Source organism: Tympanuchus pallidicinctus, unplaced genomic scaffold (genome assembly GCF_026119805.1).
Source record: "Tympanuchus pallidicinctus isolate F22 unplaced genomic scaffold, pur_lepc_1.0 scaffold8, whole genome shotgun sequence".
Classification (NCBI taxonomy): Eukaryota; Metazoa; Chordata; class Aves; order Galliformes; family Phasianidae; genus Tympanuchus; species Tympanuchus pallidicinctus.
The window spans coordinates 37,507,991-37,533,285 of NW_026294802.1; positions in this window are offsets into that span (position 1 = coordinate 37,507,991).

Sequence of the window (25,295 nt, forward strand, 5' to 3'; positions counted from 1 at the left end):
CTAGGAAAGATAAGTTTGATTTCCCCTTCCTTTCTTCTGACAGACTACCTTAGCCACTAGAGTTTCTCAAAAGACAAAGAGGCATTCAATTCTAGCACTAGAAAATTAATGAATAAATCGCCTTATGTACATTCTTATAGTCAGAAATGCTTCTTGGAATGCCAGGACATTATGTCGTTGTAAGTCTCTGACTTCATCCTGCATCAGATAATCAGAATTTATCTGCTGCAAAATAGTGATCAACCTTAATTTTGTCATGTGGCTTTTATGTTGGGATGTAAAAATTGTGCTCCAAGAACTCAGCTTTTCCTCCTTAAAATATTCTGTCATGAGACAGAAAATCTGACTAAAACCTTAGTTAAAACCTCCTCCCATTTAAACAGAGACTTTTTTCTTTATTTTTTAACTGTGAAACAGCTAGAATGCGGAAGATGTCACAGGATAAATGATTAATAATGATCATCAAGAGTAAGAGCAAAAGGGCAAACGATGTCCCCAGATCAGTTCTGGATCCTATTTTTGGCTGACAAAAGCAAGTCATATGTCTGACAGGTTTAATAAACTGCTATTGGTGTTGAAGATTTTTTTTCAAGATTGTTTCAGCTGGATAGAGAATTATATGTATTTTATAAAAAAACAGCCAATAAAAACAATAGACAATAAAACTCAGTGTCTGGAGGCTTTATTGGAATCTACGTACTTAGAATTGAAGCAGGATTAGAGATTAAAAATGGTATTAATAAAGGCAGTTTTGTGCTAGAAAAAAAATAGACCATTAGACTGCTTTCTGGACTGGTATGAAGCATACTTGTGTTCAGCACAAGCAGCCAACAAGAAAGAGGAGTTCCCACAACTTTGTTTTTCTCTTCCTCCTGAGTGTAAGTAGGGCCTTTCACAACCCACTTTTTTTTTTCTGATTTCTGATTATTAAATGCCTTAAATATGTGATCACTGGGCACTGTGTCTGACTAATGGCAACACTATGATGCCAGTCTACAAGGTATTGTGCAACGGGTACAGGAAATGCACAAAGTCACTGAAAGAAAAGATTAGATATTCAAACACCTGAGGAGAAGCTGACTTTATGTTGGCTCCTTTGCCTTCAAAAGTCACTCCTGTCATAGTCATCGTCCAATGTGTAGCATCTCACTAAATTAACTGCACTGATCTGGAGGACATCCTAGAATTTTCCACTTGAGTCCTCACGGCATATCACATGTTTCATTAGTTAAATTTTAATTACAATACTTATGAAGACAAAAATAACATATGTGTAGATTTAAGATTTAATTGATGGCTTTCACAAACAGTAGCAAACAACTTTTCACATCCAAACTGATAATTTAAACAAGTTCCATCTAACCAGGACATTGCATTAATATTCTCGTATAAGTATAAACCATCACTACCAATTTTCAGGTATGTAATTATGTGTTCTTTGCCAGTAGTGTCTGTTCAAACACCTGGAAATACAGACCTAAGAAAATTTAAAAACTGAAAAACAGAAAAGTGGTTTGTAATAAACAAGTAATTGAGAACTCAACTATTCAAATCAATACTTCTTGTTCTAACACAATCTGCATTATTGAATATCAATATAGACGTCTAGAAAAGGACCCAAAGTGCTGTTTAATTATAAACAAACTTTTTTTCTTCTGAAGTTCCATACACGGCAATAATATTCTACAAGCCACAATTCTCAGAACATTTTAAACATTGAAAATTCCTTCTAAGACAATCACTTTTAACCTAAATCACTCATCTTCAAGTGTACATGATCATTCTATTCAAAATATATGGCAACGCATCCATCTTCATGGATATATGTACACATTTAAAGGATCCTCAGCTTATACAGAGCCAACAGAGCCGCTCCTGAATTATCTCCATCTATGAGGCTGCTGGAGAAGAGAGGATAATGGCTCAGGAAATTCAGGTCCCAGGAATTGTCAGAAGAACATAAGGGGTCAGACAGTGGGCTAAAGTTAGAGCAGCTCCCATACTGCTTTAAATAACATTTTACAATTTGTCCAATGATAAAAACTTTCCCTGATTACAGGATCTTCTGGCTTTTTCAGTCTTCTCTATTCTAGAATAATGAACATTTATGTAAGTCTCAGAATGATGATGAATATATTCCCTTCTGTTATCAGAACTGGCTGAAAAAAGCATCTTTGATTAGCCTGCTGGGTTGGACAATGAAGATTCTGTGAGAATCATTAGTGGCCAGGTAAGTAGAGGCTTTTTCTGAGCCATCTACCAAGCAAAGAGAGTAAGCATTTTACCCTTCCAAATTGGAACATTTTTCATTAAGATTGATACAACTAAAAATTTGGTGGCTTTTTTCAACTACAGCCTCCAAAGCAGAAGGAATTTTTCAGTCACACTTTTAATGTATGGCACAGTTCAGAAATGGATATAATTCAAAGCCAAGGCCACAGTGCAGTTGGTTTTAGATGAATGAACAAAGAGAAGAGGCAGCATCTGGGACATGTCTGTCTCTGTATCGAGTAAAACACTCTGTAGTATGGGTTATACTTAAAACTATTAACACAACTAAAGCGAACCAGAACTTTCTCTTGAACTGTCTGAGACTCAACCCTCTTCATATTTTTGCCTTCAGAGTTTTGTGGTTTTAAGGGGTAGTCTCACCTTGTCCCTTTGGCCTGCATGAATTTCTGTTGTTAACACAAGGAAGAATTAAAAACTTATGTAACAAGCAAAACAGAACAGATGAATAATTTGAATGCTACACTCACCAGAGCATTTGGCTGCCTAGAAGAAATTTCCTCCAGTCTAAACATTTTCATACCTCCTTGAAACTGAAGAGATACTGCAGGTGCTGTTAGCTGATAATTGTTTATAAAAATCTAATTAAAGGTGATAACTTGAACCAGCAATGCCTCACATTGCTTAGATACAGAAAGAAAATATTAACACAAGAATATTTGGTCTGATCAAGATGTGATCCTTATTAATGGCTTCTCAATTTCTCATCTGCCTCATTGAGTACCATGCTTCACTACAATGACTGTGCAACAATTAGGAGTGGCTGTAGTATCGTGAACTCTGCCTATTTTTGGATGCATGTCTGTGAGTGTCATTCTTATGCAAATCCAGTAGATACATACCAACAGTTAATAATGTTTAATCAAAATGGATTCACCAACACATGAAGTTTGTGCTTTATTGTACACAATGAAAATACGTATCTTTTGCTGTGATAATTTTGAATCCATCATTATTAAACATTTCAAATGTACAATGTTGTAATGAATTTTTAGAAGCTCAACTGAATCAATAATTCAAGTATTTAGCCAGATAAAAGAATATTCTATGTTCTTGCATCAAACATAAATTTATTGATCACAAAACAATAATCAGTTCCAACACTGTTGTTGTTTTCCAGTGCCATCCAGCATTCTTTTCTCTTTGGCTTGGTTTTGTATTGTGTTACATAGTCTGCTACATGCCTGTATTTTGATATCCCCTTGAAAACCCCGTACTGTAAAATTATTTGCTTTAGAGGCATAATATTCAGAGCCCATCCGTATTCTGCCAGATGAAAGTCTGGATTCCCTGGTGTGGTGCTGGAACTAGGCTGAAGTGAGGTCACATTTTAATGTAACTGAGTGTGTGTAACTGAGTGTGTGGATGGGAATGCCATTCCCTGCCTACACTGTTGAAGGTCATTTCTCAATGTTAAAATATATTTTAAAAAAAAAATCAAACTTTGACATTAGGAATAGTACAGAGCCAATTTTTCATCTAAATGGTTAGAATCAATGAAGCAATGACAATTTACTCCAGCTAAGAATTTTATCTTTTGAAATTGAGATTATTTCACCTAGAAATTCCTCTCTCAAACCTTTTTCAGTTTGGTTTTGTATTGAAATAATCATGTTGGAAACAACAATTAGATTTATTTATTTTTTTAACTGAGCAGCCAACAGTTATGTAGACCCAAATAAGTAAATAAATAGATAAATAAATAAATAATTTTCCAATATTATAATTTGATTTCTTCACTTTCCAATCTGTTTCTTGTGAAATGCGCATTCATGTCAAGCACTTTTTGGATCTTATCCCAATATTTTTACTTCAGTTCACATGAAGACGTGAGGAGATGTAATAGCAATATAGATATACTTGCAAAGACAGTCTTTCTTATAGCAGAAATGCTTGGAAGGTCTATTTTTGTACTCCACAGTGAATAGGATTTCTGATTCTGACTGTATTGGGGAAAATTCTTCCTTTAGCCATAAACATCAACAGAATGCTTTGGCACGTGCATGGAGTCAAAGCCATTACCAGATGTGAGCAAAGTGACAATATTGTGATGAATAAAAAAATAAACTAAAGTTAGAGCAAATAATGGCACAACAATGCAAAATTACTGGAAGAAGAAAAAATCCTTTGTAAGATCTGGAAGCAGCTATATCCTCATCCTGGTTTGATTGATCAGCCTCCTGTTTGTCCAGGTGATGTATAGCATTATTTGTCCTATTAGATTTAGATCTGTTCACAGACAGTCTCTTAGCCAATAGGATTTATGTTTGAACAAAGACATTTTGGTGAAAACTTCTTTTACTTTTTGGCATCTAATACATTTGGACTGCATCAATGCCTTTATATGAAATGTAGCCTATTAGCACAAACTGAAAACAGCTATTATTGTATTCTATCTTTGCACCTTTTATCTCACCTTTGAGATCAGTTTATCATTCAGACAATATCCACTGCAAAACATTTCCATGATATGCTCTTCATGTGCTCTTTCCCTCTGTCTTGCAGTATTGATTCTTTTTTCCTTTCTTGGAAGCACAGCTCGACAGGTCATTCTTCTGAATCCCAGTGCTGCAGCACTGAGGCTGTTTTTTATTGGTGGTCAGGGAGCATGAGTTACTGCTTCTCACTGGACAGACCTCTGTTAAAGAGTCTTTTGAAGTACTATACTAAGCTCATAGAATACAGTAAAGACTGTGCATTGATTTCTGAAATAACACTTGAAGCAAATTACTCACTAATTCCTTAGCCAGTATGAATGTTTCCAGGTTAACATCCTAACACCTGGAATTGAAGTGTGAACACCCAACACTTATTAGCATCTAACAAAAAGTTTCCACTTACCAGAAAGATTTGATATGAGTAGCTTACAGTGGAGAAAACAATAATCCTGAGTATCAGCATGCTGCCTTCATCCAACTTGAAATATAATGAGGGGTTTATAGATGAGCCCTTAACGATTTGTTCAGGTTCTAATTATTAATTGTTATAGACTACAGTTTATAAGCCATTGAGATGATGGGGTACCCCTGCTTTGCTATTTTTAAAGATTCTTGAGTTTAAATTTTCACACAGAAAGAGTTTTGAAGTCGTCATCATCATCCCTTCATGACACTTACTTATTCTTACTCTTAGTTACACCTAGGTTTATCTTTTTCAACAGTCCTTTTGTAATTTTGTTTAAACAAACAAACATACAAAGCCATTATCCAATTCTGAAGGAAACACTACTAATAACAGTGGTCTTAGCCATACACTAGATCAACATCTACCCATCTCATACAGTTTTTAGTTTCCAGAGAAACTGCATTTAACTTGTGAAGTACTCCATCATGTACTGCTGAGCTTAGGCAGGAGACCTGTCATCTTCCAATCCAGTATGCTCTCCAGCCTTGCCAGGAGTCAGCTTATTATTTGCTGATTCTGCATGCTTGACTAAAATTCAGTTTCTGTAGCTTTCATGGGCTTATGCAGACCCCAGCATTACATAAAAGACTGAAAAATAATACAGCAATGAATGCTTCGAAAAAAAGCTCCAGAGTATAATAAAGAGAATACAGAAGTGTCAACTTTATTAATCTTACATTTGTCAACAAATTTAGCTGTACATAGCAATAAATGATATAGTCATTTTAAGTACTGTGATTCATTGGCTTACAAAGAGCAAAGATTTGGAAAGAAATCAGTTCCTCTTAGAACCATCAAATTACAACCAATTACAGCTGCAACTGCAAAATCTTAAGGGAGTCTAAAGCTTGATTTATCTCACTATTTCTATACCTTAGATGGAAATGCTTGTACTGTCACATGCAATGCTATTGCAATGGTACACATTTCACAACCAGAAAGAAAATCTCTATTCTATGCCTGATGACATTAAAATGATTGCTCCTCAGTGAAAGATTACCAGTTGATTTTCTACTGCTTCTTTCAATTCTAAAAAGGCAATTACTTTTCCTTAGGAAGGACTAAATTTTATTTATGGTCTGTAGAGCCATAATATTCTCTTTGTGGCATACTGAGTGATAACCTAAAAGATTTTAACATGGTCACTGTAAGATTTCATTCTCTTGGTTATTTGTGAAAAAGATTATCTTGAAGCAGATATCTGAATACATCTTTGTGGATATGAAAGAATAATACATCTGAGGCTTCATTTAGAAGAGCTTAGAATACTTAATATGAAGAAATTTTTGTCAAGACCTTATGTAATACAAGCACAGTATGTAAATTCATTGAAGGATGAAATGGAACTACTTAGGTGCAAGTCAAAGCGCTTTCAATTATGAAATTATGTATTAACATAGTCAAATTCTAATCAAAATAGATACTGAATTGTTAAAGAAGGTTCAATCGTTTAGATTGGGATCACTCCATTTTATTTTTGGGGCAAAAATTTTATGCAAGGTAGGCAAACAGCAGTTTACTATTCCTTTAAAATAACATTTGTTATTCCTTTAAAAAATGTGCAATTAGCAGTCCGATAAGCCATTTTATATTCCAAATGAAGTAAAGTTTACTGTGTCCCAAATTGTGTAAGCTCATGTCTATAAGCATTTTATAACTGGTTGATAAAACAAAGCTGTTGGACAATAAATTCTGAAAATGCACAAGTGGAATGAAAGATATTCCTAGACTAAGACCAAAGGACCTCTTCCTAGGCGAAGGTGGTATAGTAGGCATTATTTGATCTGGGTTATATTCCTGTTTGTCTTATTTCTGCAGTTTATGCTACTTCATTTGCACTTACCTGTTAGATTCATGTTTTGTCAAGTGTCTGTGTGTGGGTTTTTTTCCCATCAGACCTAACAGGACAGGGTAGTCTCTCATGGATGCAAATGAGTAGGACCCAAACCCTCAGAGATCAGTCTAGGTCTTCTATGCTCTATACATCCTTTTAGATGATGATAATCTGATACTCATTAAGTGCTTAAAAAAACAGATCTCCCCTTTATAATTATCATTACCGGCCTCCACCTGGACATAGAGCCATTGATGACCACCTTCTGCCTGTGGCCTTTCAACCAGTTTCTTATCCATCAAGTGGTCCATCCATCAGATCCAATTCCTTCAATTTGGAGATAAGGATGTGGTGGGGGACCATGTCAAAGGCCTTGCTGAAGTCCAGGTAGATGACATCAGTCACCTTTCCCTTGTCCACCGATGCCGTCACTCCATCATAGAAGGCCACCAGATTGGTTAGTCATTCTGTGATTCTGTGTGATAGTCTTGAAGGCTTGGTCCTTTGGCCTTACTGAGTAGGTTGCTGTGGGTTCCTCCAACACCTGAGCATCTGAAACACAAACTTCACATGTGACTATAAGACCTTTACTAATATGAAGATGTCATGTAAGATGACATATACATAAGATATACATTTCTTTACCTCTTCTTCTAACTGCCAATTACCAGCCTATACAAAACTACCAATCCAAGGTTGCTTAGATGATCTGGTGCCTTTTTTACTCTGAACAACTGACAAATAACTTGGGCAAAAGACATGTTTTATCATTATGAATTCACATGCAATTTATTGTAATATACCGACCAAATGAACTCATTTCATGTTCACACAGCTGTCATGTGTGTTGCCACGAATGTTATGTTTAATTTATTACTAGTCAACAGGCATAATAAAGATGTTACTCACCATATCTTCAGCATGCTATGTTTGCATATCCTATGCTGCAATCAAAGCACAGGATACATGTAAACAACTTCACACTGATATTAACATGCTATAATTTCATGACACCTTTAATGTCTATGCATCGTGAGGATAAACTAGTACAAGAGAATAATTCATTAAATAACATTTTATTGTTAACAGGAGCTGAACTTGGTATTATGCTTTAATCTAAATTGAATCCATCTGATTTGTATTAGAGAGAAAATTAGAACTAGAAATGCTCTAAGAAGAATTAGCTTCATGTCTTTAGCTTCTCTATGCTTTTTGTTTCTGTGAATTACCTAGTTATCCTGACAACTTTTTAAAATGTAACACCTATGGACAAAGATTGCTTAGCTCTTCTTTAATAAAATAACTAGGCAAGGAGGAACATAATCAATTAAAAAATATATTAAAAAATTCTCACAGTTCTATGGTTTACCACAAAGACTGGCTTTGTGGTATGCCCTTATGGCACCAAATTCAACCTATTTCATACCCAGGAACAATTAACAAATTTGCGAGTCAGGCAGTCCCTGAAGAACACTGACATTGTTCTACACCTCTGGTTCAGATATAGCACCTGGCTGTGACTGATGATGAAAACACAGCAGAAAAGCCATCCAAGACCTGACAGTCCATGTATGGTTGTAAAGTGGAGGTGTGATGGAGATCATTAAATTAAGATTCAGACACAAACTGAATTCACATCTATCAGTGATTTATTAGAGATGAAGTGAATATTAGATTACCCAAATAATGGTTTATGCTGTTATACGCATAACTCTCTGATTAACCTGATGGATATAAAATTAGTATTATCCATGTAAAATAAATATTGGTTGTCCTTAGCTGTGAATCCTAAACAGAAAAGGGAGACAAATCACTAGTCTGAATTGCAAAATGGTCCTTGTGAAAAATGTTGGATGTTTTTGGTATAAGAGAATGAAGTATCCCACATAAATTAATTGTATTTGTTAATTTTGAAAGAATAAATCCCCGAGGGGAAGACGTTAATATAGTTATGCCATTATGCAGTATTAAATATTTAAATGTAGTTTGGTATACGAGGATACAGTGTCCCCTGAGAAGTCGGTAGACAATCAGCCCAAGCTCAGTACTTAAGCCAAATACAGTAGAAAACAAATGCCAGAATTTGGAAATGAATTCTTCACAGCTCGCAACTGAAAAGAGGTAAAAAAAAAAAAATAAAAAAAAAAATAAAAAAAGAAAGTACAAAGTATTTTTAAGTGAGACAAGCAATTATAAAGACTAGATTAAAACCTACCCTGATGCATTGTCAGAGAGCATTCAGAGCAAGATGTAAACCCAGCCAAAACTGGTGGAGCTTAATTCCCTTCATCCAGTTGAGCAACCAAAAATGCCTTTTCTCCAGCACTGTCCAGCTAGTCAAGTACCTGTCAAAACTCATTAACTATGTCATTGCACATAGCATGGAGGTTTCTGCTAGGAACCATTCTGGACAGCTGAACACCAGCCGCAGGCTGCCTGGGTACGGCTGGTACAGGCCTGCTCAAGGCTAACACAGCAGGGACAGTGGAGCAGCGCAAAACACAGGAACCCTGGCCTCCTTCACCAAAAGCCTAGCTGAGCATTGAGGTCTGGACTCTTTATGTCAGAAATCTTGCCAGAACTCTGCCTGCAGATGAAGTTAGAGAGAAGCACTTTCCAACCAGCTCACAGATATGTTCTTGACTAGACTACTGGCTTGTGCGCACCATGAGAGCTCTCCTCTGGAAGCTGTGCTACTGTACTGCTGCAAATGCAAATAGCCTTGAGAAAAATTGAGAGCAAATAGTTGTAGGACTCTGTAACCTAACAGTCACTGTGTTTTGCACTGTGGGATCAGAGCCATGTCCCTTGTTATAGTTTACCTATGATGTAAAAAGTTGCTCAAAAAGTGGAAAAAAAATACAAGAAGATTCACCCCTAACCTACAGAGTAAAGATGACTTTCCTTCGTTTTTGTCTACAGAATGGCTCAGGTCGAGAAAAAGAGTGAAGTGTTGTCCATGCTTCACAGGTTATGCCAGAAGACTATTCCAGGACTTTTACCAACATCAAGTATGTCAACAGCAAACAGACTCCGTGGAGCAAAGCTGAGAATTCTCAACATTCCCCTCTGTCGTTTGGGTTCACTGCCCTTCTCATCCCAATTACATGCATACTCATTAATTTTCTGTTAGACTGCAGTGAACAAGATAATTCTTTCTGAGAACTGATGTCAGTGAGTTCTACTCTGTAGAGAAATTCCTGGATGTGAACCATGCCATGTCTCCTTTATACAGCGCTGGGCAAACCTTTACTACCATTCTATCAAAGCACCCTTGGACACGCTGTCCGTGTGCTGCACCTTTGCACACATGCTAATTGCTCTTTGTACATTAGTAAGATAAAACACAGTGCACTGAAAAAGTAACCTCGTTTCTCTTACATTTTTGTTGGTGGTTTTCAAAATATCAACAACAATAAGAATAATGATGCAAAACGTAGAGGGATTCATTTGGGATTGCAGAGAGCAGGGCACAGACCCTGTCATAACATGAATAATGGTATGTCATATTCATAACATCACACACTTTCAGTCTCCTTTCGTGTAGGTGTTTATTTGCAGTGATTTCCTCCTGAGATAGCAGAGATGGTTTCAAATGGTGCAGTCTGAATGCAAAACAAAAGGCCAATACCCTCTGACCAGTGAAGATAGGAAAAAGGCATCCTAATTAATGTTGTTACTTGTTTCCCTAAAAGCAGATGGGAATTTAATTAGTTCTGTAACTTGTTAGTTTTGATGGATATCTCCCCTTTGCCACAAAGCAGCTGTTATCTCACCTCCAGCTGCTTCTTGCATATCAGCAGCTCCCAGTCTTTTCTGGAGCAAGCTTCACTGCTGCCTGACTTGCCTTCTCCTTCTGACCGAAGCTCAGCAGCTTTTACCAGTCTGGATGCTGATCCCTCCATCCTTCTAACATCCTCACTTCTCCCTTACCCCAAAGGCCTGTTTGACCTTGCATTGCCATGTTCCTTCCTTCTGCTGATATTCTGGTCTCTCCCACTTGACTTTTCCCTCCCTCTCCTCTGATATTTAATGCAATGATTGTAACACAGTGACCCTGCCAATAAGCCCAGCCTGGCTTAAGAAACCAGGGTCAATTCTGTTTTTTTCCCCTTATCCTGCTACTGCAGAGCAGACAAGGAAAAGCCAGAGAATTGGGCTTGATCAGCTTATGCAGAGTGATTCATCTCACACACACACACACACACACACCCCAGTATATTTATATATATATAAACTAGATTAATTTGAGAAAGTGAAAGAGAAAATATTCGCTTTATCTCACTGGAATGAAAAAAAAAGAAAAAAAAGGATTCAATTAAATACTTAATTCAGTCCAAAGCAAAGTTTTCATTTCATTTGGCTGTGTAATCCTTTTAAAAGTATTTGACTAAATTCAAAACAAAAAATATTTAAGCTGTTCTATTTTCATATTTTCAAAAGTTTTTAATCTTTCTTTTTTTGGATTTATCAAAGCTGTTCATGTTCTAATCATTATGATTCTCTCTGAAGTGCAGTTTTCTGAAAATAAGTCATTCACATTAACTCTGCTCAAATCTGTCCTTAACCTTTTACCTCCTTCCTTGTCCTCTGGTGTACTCCTAAAATAGGTAGTCTTGGAAATGAACGTTTCACTAACAGTTCACTAAACTGGGACATTTCTTGGAGCTTGGGTAAGAAATGTTTTTTTTCTACACCAGTATAAGAAATGGAAACAGTAACAAACGGATTGTGCTGATTTTTATATTTCTTGTTCTGATGTTTATATTTCTTTAAAATTTTTCAAAAATCAAGAGACTTCACGTATGGTCAAACAAGCCTGCGCTCTCTCATCTAACTCTGTTAGCATTACAAAGTTTTGTTCTTATGACTAGCATTAAATTTGGGATGATTTTGTGTAGGTGCTTGAGATTTTCATATAACAGGCACAAAAACTTTCTCAAGAATAAAAGAGAATTTTTTGTAAGATTATATCTAGTACGGAAATAGTATTAGTCTCTTTTTCTCAAATGTTTTATTTCTTTTGTTTGTTTGTTTGTTTGTTTGTTTTTAATGATCCCAAATCTGCCCTTGTCAACCACAGCACAGAGGAAAGCATTTTAAGTTGTTTTACTGGGGTGACTGTGCTCACAAAGTCATTTTTCACAGATTTTATCAGACCACATACTAATAACATATGCATACTCACTACCAGCTTGTCTGGGACAAATGATAATTTTGACACTCTCTAATGCATCACTTTCACTGTGTTTAAAGATTTATTATCCTCAAAATGTTCATGGGCACTGTAGAGGAATCAGATCCTACAGCTTCTTTGTAATTTTCTGAAATCTCTTCTTTAATCAACACTTCTGTTCTTCAGAAGTTAGAAGGAATCTCAAAGTTAAATACAAAGCAATAAGAAACAGTCATACGCAGATTTTTTGCTGAATGTTTTTACTGAGCATTTTTTTCTTCTTGTGTATGTTTTCATATCTCACCTTCAAAAAAGTAGAAGTCTATGAGGATCCTAATTCTGCTCATCTGGGCACCTGTGACCCAAATATAATATTTTCTGGAGTAATGAGATCTGACGTCAGGTGGCCAAGAGGCTGTTGTCAGCCATTTGAATATTTCACATTTAGCCTCAGCACATTTTGTAATGCTCAGTCTAAACTTCTTGCTACTAAAATAATGTATTAGCCTTAGTAAGTCACATGATGATCAAATTTATGAACTTTCACATAGCTGTAAACTATGTCAGTAGAAATACATAGCCATTTTTTCTTTGAATTTTTGATATTTTGGTTAAAATGAACTTAAGAGGTACTGTTGAGGGCTGGATCAAATCTCTCTCCGAAACTGGAAGGCTGGCCTATTTTTCTACAAAACAAAACTTCGCTCTTCACCCTTCATTCTTCACTGTTGGTAAATCAGTGGTGTGTGGATGCTGTTTGAAAAGGTGCGTAGCCTGCACAGTCAGAGGGGCAGAGAGGGGCATACAGAAACCTGGAGCTATATCCACGGAACTCAGTATGATGCCCTACCTCACCTCTTCATCTCCAAAGTGTATGGACACCAAACTGTTTTTACTGTGTAGCTCTGCTCTTTAAAAGAAATTAGTTACCTGTGCCTAGCTATTGGGTATTGCCTAGATGGCCACTATGAAAAGCAGGAAACCTCAGTCCAGCCTGAGCAGGCACTAGCATATGAAATCTAGTGCAGATCTAGTGGGAGGTCTCTCATCTTGTGTGCTCATGGAAGATAATATTTTGATCAGAGAACCTTTCTTTGTTTGCCTGATTCCAGAGAAAAGAGGTTTTTTTTAACTTCTTACTATCCCAAAATGGATGATCAACATTTCCTATATCCATGAAAATCAGAATTCATCAATTAAAAAAAGCACTGGCTGGTAAAGATACAGGTCTTGGTCTGAAATTTGTTCTCAGACAGAATGTCACATGTAGTTACAGATCAGAAATCTGTTGTTGAGTCTTAAAGGGTGCTCAGAAGCTGCTGCACATCTAGCATTCTCCATCAGAAACCAGATTTGCAAGTGTCAGAATTTTATAACTGAATCCTCTGGCTCTGGTAAGAGGTAAAAACTCCTAGGAAAACTGGCATAAGTGGAATAAAGTATAGAAGTTGTAACATGCATGGGTATCAATTTCAAAGCTAAGGCCTCAGTACGCAGCAGGCCAAAATATTCCAGAATTATTCATTCTGCAAAATAACTTTTCTCATTCTGTTCTTTCTTTCTTCCTCTTCTGGTGCTCAATCCCAATGTGGAAAAAGAAAAACAGGAACTTCCTGCTCATACAGAGAATGAAAAATCTGGAGTGGCATTTTTACTGGTCCCATTTAAGGAGAAACATTTGGGACATCTTTCGAACTCTACACATCAATGGGAAATGACAACAAAGAACTGGTACAGCTGTAATTGCAAAATGATTTTCTCCCACACTCAAATTCCTTTAGGCATTTTGTGACTACCTTCACCACATTAAACCATCTCAACAATTTTATGTTTTCAGACTTTCTGTTTTACATTCTAGACTTTAAATATAACAGATACAAGGCTAAGATATAAAACAAAGAGATTAATAATGGGATTTTTTTGGAATTCTGTGTTTCTACAGAAATGCTTTTTAAAAATGAAGACTCAACAGTAGGTTTTAAAACAGGCTTCAGATTACAAAGTGAATTTTAAGAATAATTTAATTTTTTGAAATAAATTATTTTAAAAAATAGATTAAAATTTGATCTGCAAAGGAGAAGAAAATGGTCCTATGACAGTTATCCATTTCAGTATTAATCTCTGTACATGTGTGCATGCATATATAGTTTGTTTCTTTTTTTTCACATACCCAACACTTGTAATTAAAAAAAACCAAAAAACAACATTAGACACAACTTCAGAAATGCTTTGTAACATTAAAATGGTCTATCTTCTTTCTTTTATATTTCCCTATCACTGCTGAATTACCAACATGGTCCAAATTCAAGAATATCTGTAGAAGAGAATCACAAGCTTCAGCACTTCTCTGCTGCAATGAAGATGAAGACTCATGTATGCAGTGAGAAGTCAGTGTTCTTCAGGCTACAGGCTTAATTTGGCCTGTAGGAAGTTTTATACAGCTGGTTACCTTTTCTCAAGGAAAAATAAAGAGGAAAAGTTGCAGCAAAATCAGTCTGAACAGATAAATGCTATTCTATGGTGGTTCACAGACAGACCAAAATGAACCTGCTCTTTGCCCAAGGTCTAGAAGAGACATTCTAGTGAATAGTCTAGTCTGATACAACGCTCACATTGAGTTATAGTATCATATAAATAAGAGAAAAAGCATAACAACTATGCTGAAATTACAATTACAGATGGAATTTCTCATGATACACTGGGAATTTTATAAGCTAAGAAAAGCAATGATAAATAATGGAAAATAACATCCTCCTTAAAGAGATGACAGAGAATATGACTGTCTTGAATGACGGTAAAATTTTAGTGAAAAAAATAGCAGCTTCCATGTAAGTACTCCTCGGCTTCATTGGAAACAATAGAAAAATATCATTCAATTCAATCTGTTTTCTGTGGTCTACGGAGAGTATCTACAATAGCACAAAAACATATTCTGTAAACATCTACTTGCCTCACAATTGCAGTTCTGAAGTTTTGTAGCTAGAAGAGTTCAGAAGACTTATTTTTTTCCCTACATTACTATGCTAGCTTCATATACATTAGACAATAAGTTAATAGAAAGGGTCTCAAAGCCCTTAGGAAAAGAGCAATCAATTAATGTCTAAGATTTGGAATATTCATGTTATCTTAAAGCTGAGAGGGAGTGTGTGAGAAGATCTCTCACTTCCCATTACCTTTTATCCTCCTCAGTTCTAGCACAGATTTTTCCATGTATGACTGCAGATACATATGGCATGCTCATTACTTTAATTATAGTGGAACAGTTATCTTTTCCTCTTCTTTTTACTAAATGGGGTGGATCAAGATGTGCTTCCAGGAATATCTATTTTGTTAGTGATTATATGATGTTATATGATGCGTGTCTTTTTTTGACACATGCATTCTGACTTTCTGCTTTGCATTTATGTTCTGAAAGTAAAAGGCAAATATTAACAGCATTCCCACTGGGTATTACCATGTGATTCTCTACTAGTTTTGAATTTTTGTTGCGACAATCACAGCTGAGATTTAGAAGACCACACGCGTTTGACAGGATCATTTTGATTAAGAAATACAAGATAAAACAGTTATGCAAAGGAAATTTAGAATAGCCTCTACACATTGAGTTCTATGATATTTAACATGTCAAAGGGATAAAAGAAGAATGTCAAGTTTGATATTGAAATGCACGCTTTGCCTGACACAAAGACTGTCCTCTCTGTAAAGACAGATACTGATTCATAACCAAACTTCAGAGAACTACCTACTTCCAGATGGGTCCTTCATGAAGCTTGAACCTCCAAAGCAGATCCAAAGGAAACAGAACCTTTCACTGGAACAATGCGAGCAAGAAAGAGTACATACTTGTTAACTCCTTTACATATCAAGTATTCTTATACTTGCTATTAAGAACATTTCTGAGACTTATAAAACAGTTCTGAAAAGTTTAGATTCAAATACTGCATTTATATTCATGTTGCATGAGATACGTATTGAATGTACTCAAACATTTGACAACCAGCATTCACCAGTATCTGACAGTACAATTTTTACTGTATGAGACTGTAATATTTCATACAGAATTAATAGTAACTGTGTTAATCATAAAATATTAATGCTGAAAATTGTGATGTTGGAAACATCACATAAGATTATAACTATTGCAATTATGAACACTACTCTGGCAAGGAACTGATGTATCATACTTGAAAAATACTAGATTGGTATCTATATGATTATTACTACAGCTATTTTAGACTCAGTGCACTTCTATACAGAAGTGTGCTTGCTGTTACATGTTATCAGTGACCACTGACTTATTCAATTTTCATTTATTATTTTTGAATTACTGGAAAAGTTTTCAGTTTTTTAGATAACACAGAATTAAAAATGAGGTATACCTACTCCTAAGGACAATGCTGTGGTTACAGTCAGACCAAGAGGTTCTTCCTAATTTGGTATTCTGTCCCAACTGATATTTATAAGAGTCTTTCCCTCTGCACTGTTTGTATGAAGACTATAGGAGGCTAAGATTTTAATTTGGGTACCTTAAAAATCAAGTGTCTGCATCATGATTGCATCCTCTGCATAGGAGGCTGTCTTGATATTACAGTGCAAATGACAGCAATATATTAAGCACATGCAGACATGCTCAGAGGAAGGAAGTTAAATTCCACAGGTAATACCAGGAAGCAGTGAAGCACAGGAGCCTACAGCAGAGCAATATTTTACCACACAGCAGTGCCATATGATTAACACACAATAATGGCTACAATTCCAATCTTAATAATTTTGTGGTAAGAGACATGGAAGGGAGGAGGGCTTTGCTTGTGCAAACTATTCATGTGCAATTTACTGCATGGCTACCCACTGCTTTCTGTCAACAAATGGTTCAGAATCAAAGTTCATTAATACAAAATCTAGAGGAAATTATGAACTGATAGGCTGCAGACTGACTCGAGCCATCTGCAGCTGCTTATCTCTAATAATTCACAAGGTCTGTGCTACTCCAAGATGCCTGTGATACCATCAGAGCTCAGCATGCTCAGTTCTGGCTCTGTCCCCCATTACCATGGCAGTCATTGTTCCTGAAGGGAAGACTGGTGAGGAACTGAGTTTATGAATCACTTCAACCAATAACAAATTAGTATCAAGTTCTAGAACAGTGCAGATAGAATTACTTCTCTGAAGCTTTAAAATTACTTTGTAGCTGGCATTACTCATATGTGGAGATTTGAAAGAAAACAGAACACTTCATCAAAGAAAAAAGCAGAATTTTAATTGAACTCACTGTGGTGACTAAACCAAGAATTTGGCAAGTATCAATGTATATATTTTTCATAAATCTAGTTATATTTAAACATTTCAATGGCTATAGACAGCAGACAGATTTTTATGTTAGTCTAAAGCATATTATACATAGCCTTCTGAAGAAATTATGCATGTAAATAGTCATATTTACAATGTGGTCAGTCGTGGACTACCACAGGGATGATCTTTGTTGTACAAGGAAAGTTTTTTTTCATGTAAGGTCTCTCTCCTTTCCCCTTCTAGTGGAGAGTCTCACTGCCTTCTACCAGTCCACCTCCCAGATCCTCATTGCCAGGAAACTTACTGTTCATCCTAGTCATACTGAACTTTACAGTACATTTAAGAAGCCTAGACTAAAAATGGAGAAAAACCTAATTTAGGTGATCTGTAGAAGTGACTGCTTCTCTCACAATTTACTTGAGCTTCCATTTATCTTACAAGCAATGGAATTAGCTTAATTACAGGTATTAGATGGCATCACTGTGTTGCATATGCATAGTGTTCGTTACAGGATGACTACCACCGTGTATTAGCTTGATTTGATTATTCCTTCTCCACATCCTAAAAACTGAACATCTGTGTTCTCTGTGACAAGCAACCAGAATCCAATGATCTGCCACTTGAGTGCAGGAACGGAAAAGGACAAAAGCAGATGTCTTTTCATAATACATCTTTAAAATAAATAAATAAATAGATAGCAACCCAAATGGAAAAAAAAAAATAAAATAAAAATCAACAGTCATCTTAAACAGTGCTTGCTGTTCAGAAAATAATATTTTAATACCTACAAATCAAAATCTCTAACAAAGAAGCAAATGAAAGCAGGCAATGAATTTAACCTACCATAGTGCCCAGCATGTGATGGAACACACCTACGCTATTCTTCTGTTTATTTCAGACAATAACACAATTCACTTCTGCAAGAGAAAAATACTCTGGGTCCAAGCTAAACTAATCACAGAATGGCCAGGGTTGGAAGGGATGTCAAGGATCATGAATCTCCAACCTGCCACATGCAGGGCCACCAACCTCCCCATCTAATACTAGACCAGGTTGCCCAGGGAACCATGCAATCTGGCCTTGAACACCTCCAGGGATGGGGCACCCACAACCTCCCTGGGCAGCCTGTTCCAGCACTTCACCATTCTCTCTGTAAAGAATTTTCCCCTGACATCCAAACTAAATCTCCCCTCTCTCAACTTAAAACCATTTCCCCTTGGCCTGCTGTTATCTTCCTCTTTGTAGGCTTCCTTTAGGTACTGAAAGGCTACAATGAGGTCACCCCACAGCCTTCTTTCCTCCATGCTGAACAAGCCCAGCTCCCTCAGCCTGTCTTCATAGGGTAGGTGCTCCAGTCCCTGATCATCTTCATGGCTCTCCTCTGGACCCTCTCCAACAGCTCTCTGTCTTTCTTGTACCAGGGGCTCCAGACCTGGACACAGTACTCCAGAGAGAACAGAGTAGAGGGGGGACACAAGAACAGAGTAGAGGGGGACAATCACCTCCCTGTCCCTGCTGGCCACCATTTGCTTTCCGAGCTACAAGAGCACACTGCTGGCTCATGTTAAGCTTTTCATCCGCCAGGACTCCCAGGTTCTTCTCAGCAGGTCTGCTCTTAAGGACCGCTCCTTCCAGTCTGTACGGATGCCTGGGATTCCTCCGGCCCAACTGCAAAACTCTGCACTTTTCTGTGTTGAATCTCACCAGGTTCAACTGGACCCACCTTTCTAGTCTCTCGAGGTTCCTCTGAATGGCATCCCTTCCTTCCACCATGTCAACTGCACCACTCAGCTTAGTGTCCTCAGCAAACTTGCTGAGGGTGCACTCGATTCCATCATAGATGACATTGATAAAGATGTTAAAGAGCACCAGCCCCAAGACAGACCCCTGGGGGATGCCACTCATTACCAGCCTCCACCTGGACATAGAGCCATTGATGACCACCCTCTGCCTGCAGCCTTTCAACCAGTTTCTTGTCTATCAAGTGGTCCACCCATGAAATCCACATACCTCCAATTTGGAGATAAGGATGTGGTGGGAGACTATGTCAAAGGCTTTGATGAAGTCCAGGTACATGACATCAGTCTCCTTTCCCTTGTAAAGCAATGTCATCACTCCATCATAGAAGGCCACCAGGTTAGTCAAGCATGACCTTCCTCTGGTGAAGCAGTGCTGGCTGTCTCAGATCACACGCCCATTCATGTGATCAATCGTGTTATCCAGGATGATCTGTTCTATGATCTTCCTAAATGAACTTTTAAAATCAAAATATTAAGAGGTCAAACATCTACCATTTAAGAAATTCTATTGTTATATTAATTTTGAGCAACTATACTTACTTTAATTGTTAGTTAAGAACTTGCTTATTGTGAAATCTTTAAATGGAACAATCTGTGTTTCTCAGAGACTGGAACCATCAAGGAACAAAGTATAACACATGATGTCCTTCTGAAACTGAACTGAGAAATGAGGCTAAGAAAGGAGATTGAGCTGATGAAGTAATTTGTTTGTGACTTAATAAATGATGGACTGTAAGAGTTTGAAGAACTCTGTGGAAACTCTTGTAAACTTTAAGTCTTAAGTAATCAAAAGGGTAATGCTATGTAAGTGACCATGAAGCAAGAGCTGTCTGTCATTCACTGCAGAATGAATGCACCATAGAGTGATGACCCAACTCTGAGTTTTTCTGAAAGATCAGCCAACCTGTATGACCCAGTCTGCTGCGATTCCTTCCTTTTGAATTGAAATAGTAGATTTATTAGCAGTTTGAGAACTTTTCATGGTTGTTTGAGGCTCAAAGCCATGCGATTTGAAAGAGCACCAGAAATACTGCAGCATTCTGAACTGGAAGTTAGGCAAATGCAGATCATAATTTCAACCTGAGCCCCTCCAGGTGATATGATTATCCAAATATGAGGCCAACAGAGCTGAACATAACTCTGACTAATATTAAAGTTATCTGTGTGGCAGGACACAGAAGTAGGTAAAAGCAACACATCAGTCAGCTGAAAGATGAAACAAATAAGGAGTATGCACTTTGTGTGTGTCATCCCCTTATCCGTGTGAGGCGCATAACCAGCAGATTCAACTCTGATGGGAGACTGTTCTTGTGAAATTAATGGCTGCTCCAAAGCTTTTTAGTTGTCTGAGACCTTAAGAGAAAATTATGTTGCACGTGTTCTTGTGCACACAGGCACATGGACACATAATTCAGAGCTTCAGAGAAAAAAAATATGCAAAATACAAGAAGTACAGGCTATTATTATAAAAATAATAGAAATATGTGAATTTTAGTTGCTATCTATTAGAAAACAGAAATATTCACTAATTGTTAAGGAACCTGTAGTTTTCTCATACTCTCCCTCCTTTGTGCTTAGCCCCAATTCCTCCATGCCCATCTGTGCATACCTGAGGGCACCCAGTGAAATCCCTATGGAAACTATTACACAAGTGTGTGAATACATGAGGACACTGCCACAAACTGAAGGAATTATGAAATAATTTAAAAATCAGTAGCAAGTTGCAACATGTCTTCCCAGGTAAATGCCTGCTCAAAAGAAATCCTCTGGTCACTTCATCACCTTGACAAAGAGAAGCATCTTCTCTGGCTGTCCCTTCCAAAGTACTATTGACTTCTAGAACTTCCCTGTTGTTCTTCCTCTTGTTTTCTCTAGAATGCATATCTGAAAAACAACAAGAATAACACTTTCAGAGTTGCTTATGGAACAAAAATGTCTAACTGGCCTTTCAGAAAAAAGGCGTTCAAGCTTCCAGTAAAATACCATAAGCTAGAAAATAAGCATGCACAACACGCTGAAAGCATGACATCCTCCAATGTTTCCTTTTCTACCTGTTACCTTTTTCTTATATTAAACTTCAACAGTATTTCTTCTTTACATGTGTAGACATTCATCATATACCTCTTTGCAGATATGTATGAAATACAAACTACCACAACCATACTCCCTGACAATATATGGGATACTCAAAGTTTGGTTAATATCAATAAAACCTGTCAGTCTAGAAAAACAGAATAAGTTCTGCTTAAAATACCAAGATTTTGTTGTTATTCCCTGGATAAGTGCATTTTGCCAGGATGAGGAGCTACAAGATATGGTTTAGTAGCTTGTGGTACTAATAGGAATGGGAGGGTGGTTGGACTAGATGATCTTGCAGGTCATTTCCAACCTTGTGATTCTGTGACCGTCTGTAACTGCTTGTATAACCAATGAATATACAGATATCACGACTACAAAATACACAAGAGTTTGGCTAAACAGGTAATAACACCAAAAAGAACAAATAGAGTGCTTACCCTTCTCCTGGGTTTGCTTCAAAACTCCAGAGGAGGGACCTCTAGAAAGAAATACCTTCCCCTGGTAGTCATCTCTTAAATGGGTCTGGGAGAGGTGGAGCCAAGCTCCACCCCTTCCAGCAGCACAGGTGAATTGCCTTCACCTGTGCTCCTAGAGCTGACTCATTGCTTGCCTAAGGTGAGCAATCAGAGGTCAGGCCATGATTCAGCAGTTCCCATACATTGCTAAACCCAAAATTATTATATTTTCTTCACAGCAAAAATCTTTACATTTAAAGATAGCATGCATTGGACTTCATCTCTGAAAGTGTTTTCTCTGGCATACTTCTGCTCAGTTATATCAGTGAGAAATAAAATTGAAATCCAAATTTAAATGTAAAATTCTGATCATCTGCACTAATCATCTAAGCATGTACACTCAAGCTATAGTACATAACCAAAACCAATCATCCATCCGGCAGCAAATTTTTTACTGATAGAATATGTTTGTGCAGAAGAAATATAAGACCAAAGTCCAGATAATCAAACACAGTGTCATCTTTCACGATTGGAAATGACAGCCTCATATTGAACCTTTTAAAAATACATTGGTCTAGCTCTTACGTTGTGCATTTAAAAAAATATTGTCAAATCATTGTTTCAACAACTGAGATGTTTTTTCAAATATCTAAAAACAGACTTGGCACCTCAATACAGAAAGGACATTGAGGTGCTGGAGCAGGTCCAAAGAAGGGCAACAAGGCTTGTGAAGGGCTTGGAGAATATGCCCAACAAAGAGAAACTGAAAGAAGTGGGCTGTTTAGTCTGGGGAAAAGGAGGCTGAGGAGAGATCTTATTGCTCTCTTCCAATAACTGAAAGGTGACTGCAGTGAGAGCGGGGTTGGTCTCTTCTCACTGATGACAGGTGACAGGATGAGGGGGAATGGCCTCAAGTTTCACCAGGGTAAGTTTAGCTTGGAAAAGCTTCTTTACAGAAAGGGTTGCTAAGCACTGGAATAGGCTCCCCAGGGAGATGGTTGAGTCACCACCTCTGGAGGTGTTTAAAAACCTTTGGATGTGGTGCTCAGAGACATGATTTAGTGGAAGGTCGTTAGTTAGGGTTAGGTCATGGTTGGACTTGATGATCTTTAAGGTCTATGATGATATATTTTAATGTGGCAACACTGTCCCTCAGTTTTTTCTCATGAATAAATGTCCTCTCTACTTGCTGTTGTTTGGGAAATGTTTGTGCAAAGAAATAATTTGCCCTCTTTTATATTATTTTATACTTAACAGCTTCTTAAGAAGAGAATTAAAGTATTGTTTGGTAGATGCATCAGTATCAGCCAAAACTATGTCTGTCACTTCAAGTTACATTTCCTTTTCATCTCTGACTGGATAAATTTATCATACATCCCTTGACCTAAACAACGAACAACTGGAAGGAAGTAGTCCTAGCTCAGCCAGACTCTGGAAAAAATAAAAAAATAAAAAAAATTATTGGCATTTTACTGAAATTGATTGTGCTACTGAGATTAGAATTGTAGAATTCAGAATTTAAGCCATCATTTATCAGACAACAAGCTAGTGAGGTGGAAAAGACATGAGTAATTACCTTAGCAAGTCATCTGTCAAACCTTTCACAACTCTTCAACAAGGGTTTACTGAATGGAGGCTCCAATGCACAGCAAAGAACAATTGCAACATGAAAAAGTGATGCCCATTTCAGTGTACCTGCATTTAACAGGACTGCTTTTTTTAAACTGTCATTCCATATTTAGTTTTCTCCTTTATATTGAATTGTCTTAGAACATCCAATCAAAACTGATTTAAGTACTGTGTGAATTAGTAATCACTCAAAAAACTGTGAGATTATCACCAGCAATCAATGCTGTAAAATAATGATGGTTTAGCTGGTTTTTGACTAATGTTTATATTAAATAATTTGAAATTCTAACTGGGAAGAAAAAAATCAAAAGAAACTGGGTTAGAATATATGGGAGTGTCTTAAAATAATTCTTCAAAGGAGTTATAACTTTAACTGAGATATTTTTAAAATATTTAATATTTTATTAAAAGGAGTGTGAATTGATTTTAACCACAAATTCACTTCTGAACTAACAAAACTGCTTGAGTACCAGATCCTGAAAAGTTCAATTTACCAATTATATGCTAAAGATTATCAAGGAATTTGGTTCTTCAGACCAGAATTCTGGTGGAATCAAAGCACCTAGGTCTCCAACTGTGACCTTGTCCTGGTTTCAGATGGGATAGTGTTGTTTTTCCTTCATAGTATCCAGTATGATGCTATATTTTGGCTTTAGGAGAAAAACAATGTTGATAATACGTTTTAATTGTTGCTTGGTGGTGCTATACAGAACCAAGGAATTTTCAGTTTCTCAGCTTCTTGTATTGCCCTGTCAGTGAGGGAGGCTGAAGGGGCAGGAAGAACTGGGAGGGGCCAGAACCCGGATAGTTGACCCAACCTGGACAAAGGGATATTTTATACCATATGACATCATGCAAAAATAATCCTTGAAAATTGGTATGGACATGTCTCATGGAGCAGGTGCTATTTAGGTTGCACTGCTGCACATCACTTGGTGGGTGGTGAGCAATTGCTTGTTCACTTGTTTGGTACATATATATAATTATCATTACTGTTATTCTTTATCCTACTTGCTTTTATGTCTTTTTATCTCAATTCACAAGTTCTGGTTTATTTTCTTTCAGTTCTTTTCCCTATCCCTCTGTGTGTTGAGGGGTGAGCAAATGACCGTGTGGTGCCACCTGCCAGGCTAAACCACAGCAGTCATTTTAGTGCCCAGTGTGGAGCTGGAAGGGTTGAGATAATGGAAAATCTGACTAGAGCGTGGCCTTTTGAACCTAACTTTATTTTGAGAACCACTGTAAGTTCCTCTTGATGACACCCTAATTTATAGTAATATTTGAATGAGAAGTTCCCATGCGTGAATGCTTTTTCATTGCACTGAATTAATACCAGGCAGGTCAAAGCATGTGCTAGCAGTTGCATTTAAATAATGGTGATTTTGAAATGCAAAATTTTAAAATACAGAAACTGAAGTAATGCAGTATATTAAGGGTACAAATTGGGCCAGAATTCATTTTTGCCAATCAACAATTCTGTCAAGTCATTGGACACTCTCTCATCAGCACAGACTTCCTTACCTTACTCTTACTCTTACTTACTACCAAGTTTTTAATGACAAAAAATATTACAAATTTTTACTATCCATTCTTACAATGATACCTGAACAATCCAGGACTGTTTGAAATCTTTTCTTACATAAAGCAATGAAAGTGATAGATGTAAGGCCTCCAGCGGATGGCCTCAATCATGACTATACAGCCCAAGATCAGAAGAGCATTTATGCTCCTGTACTTTCCAACATTTTCATTTTAACATTTCACAGAGTTCAGGCTTTACAGAAACTGATGTGTCTGTCTCTGAGGTCTCATACAGATTGCCTTTTGAAAATCAATCTTTT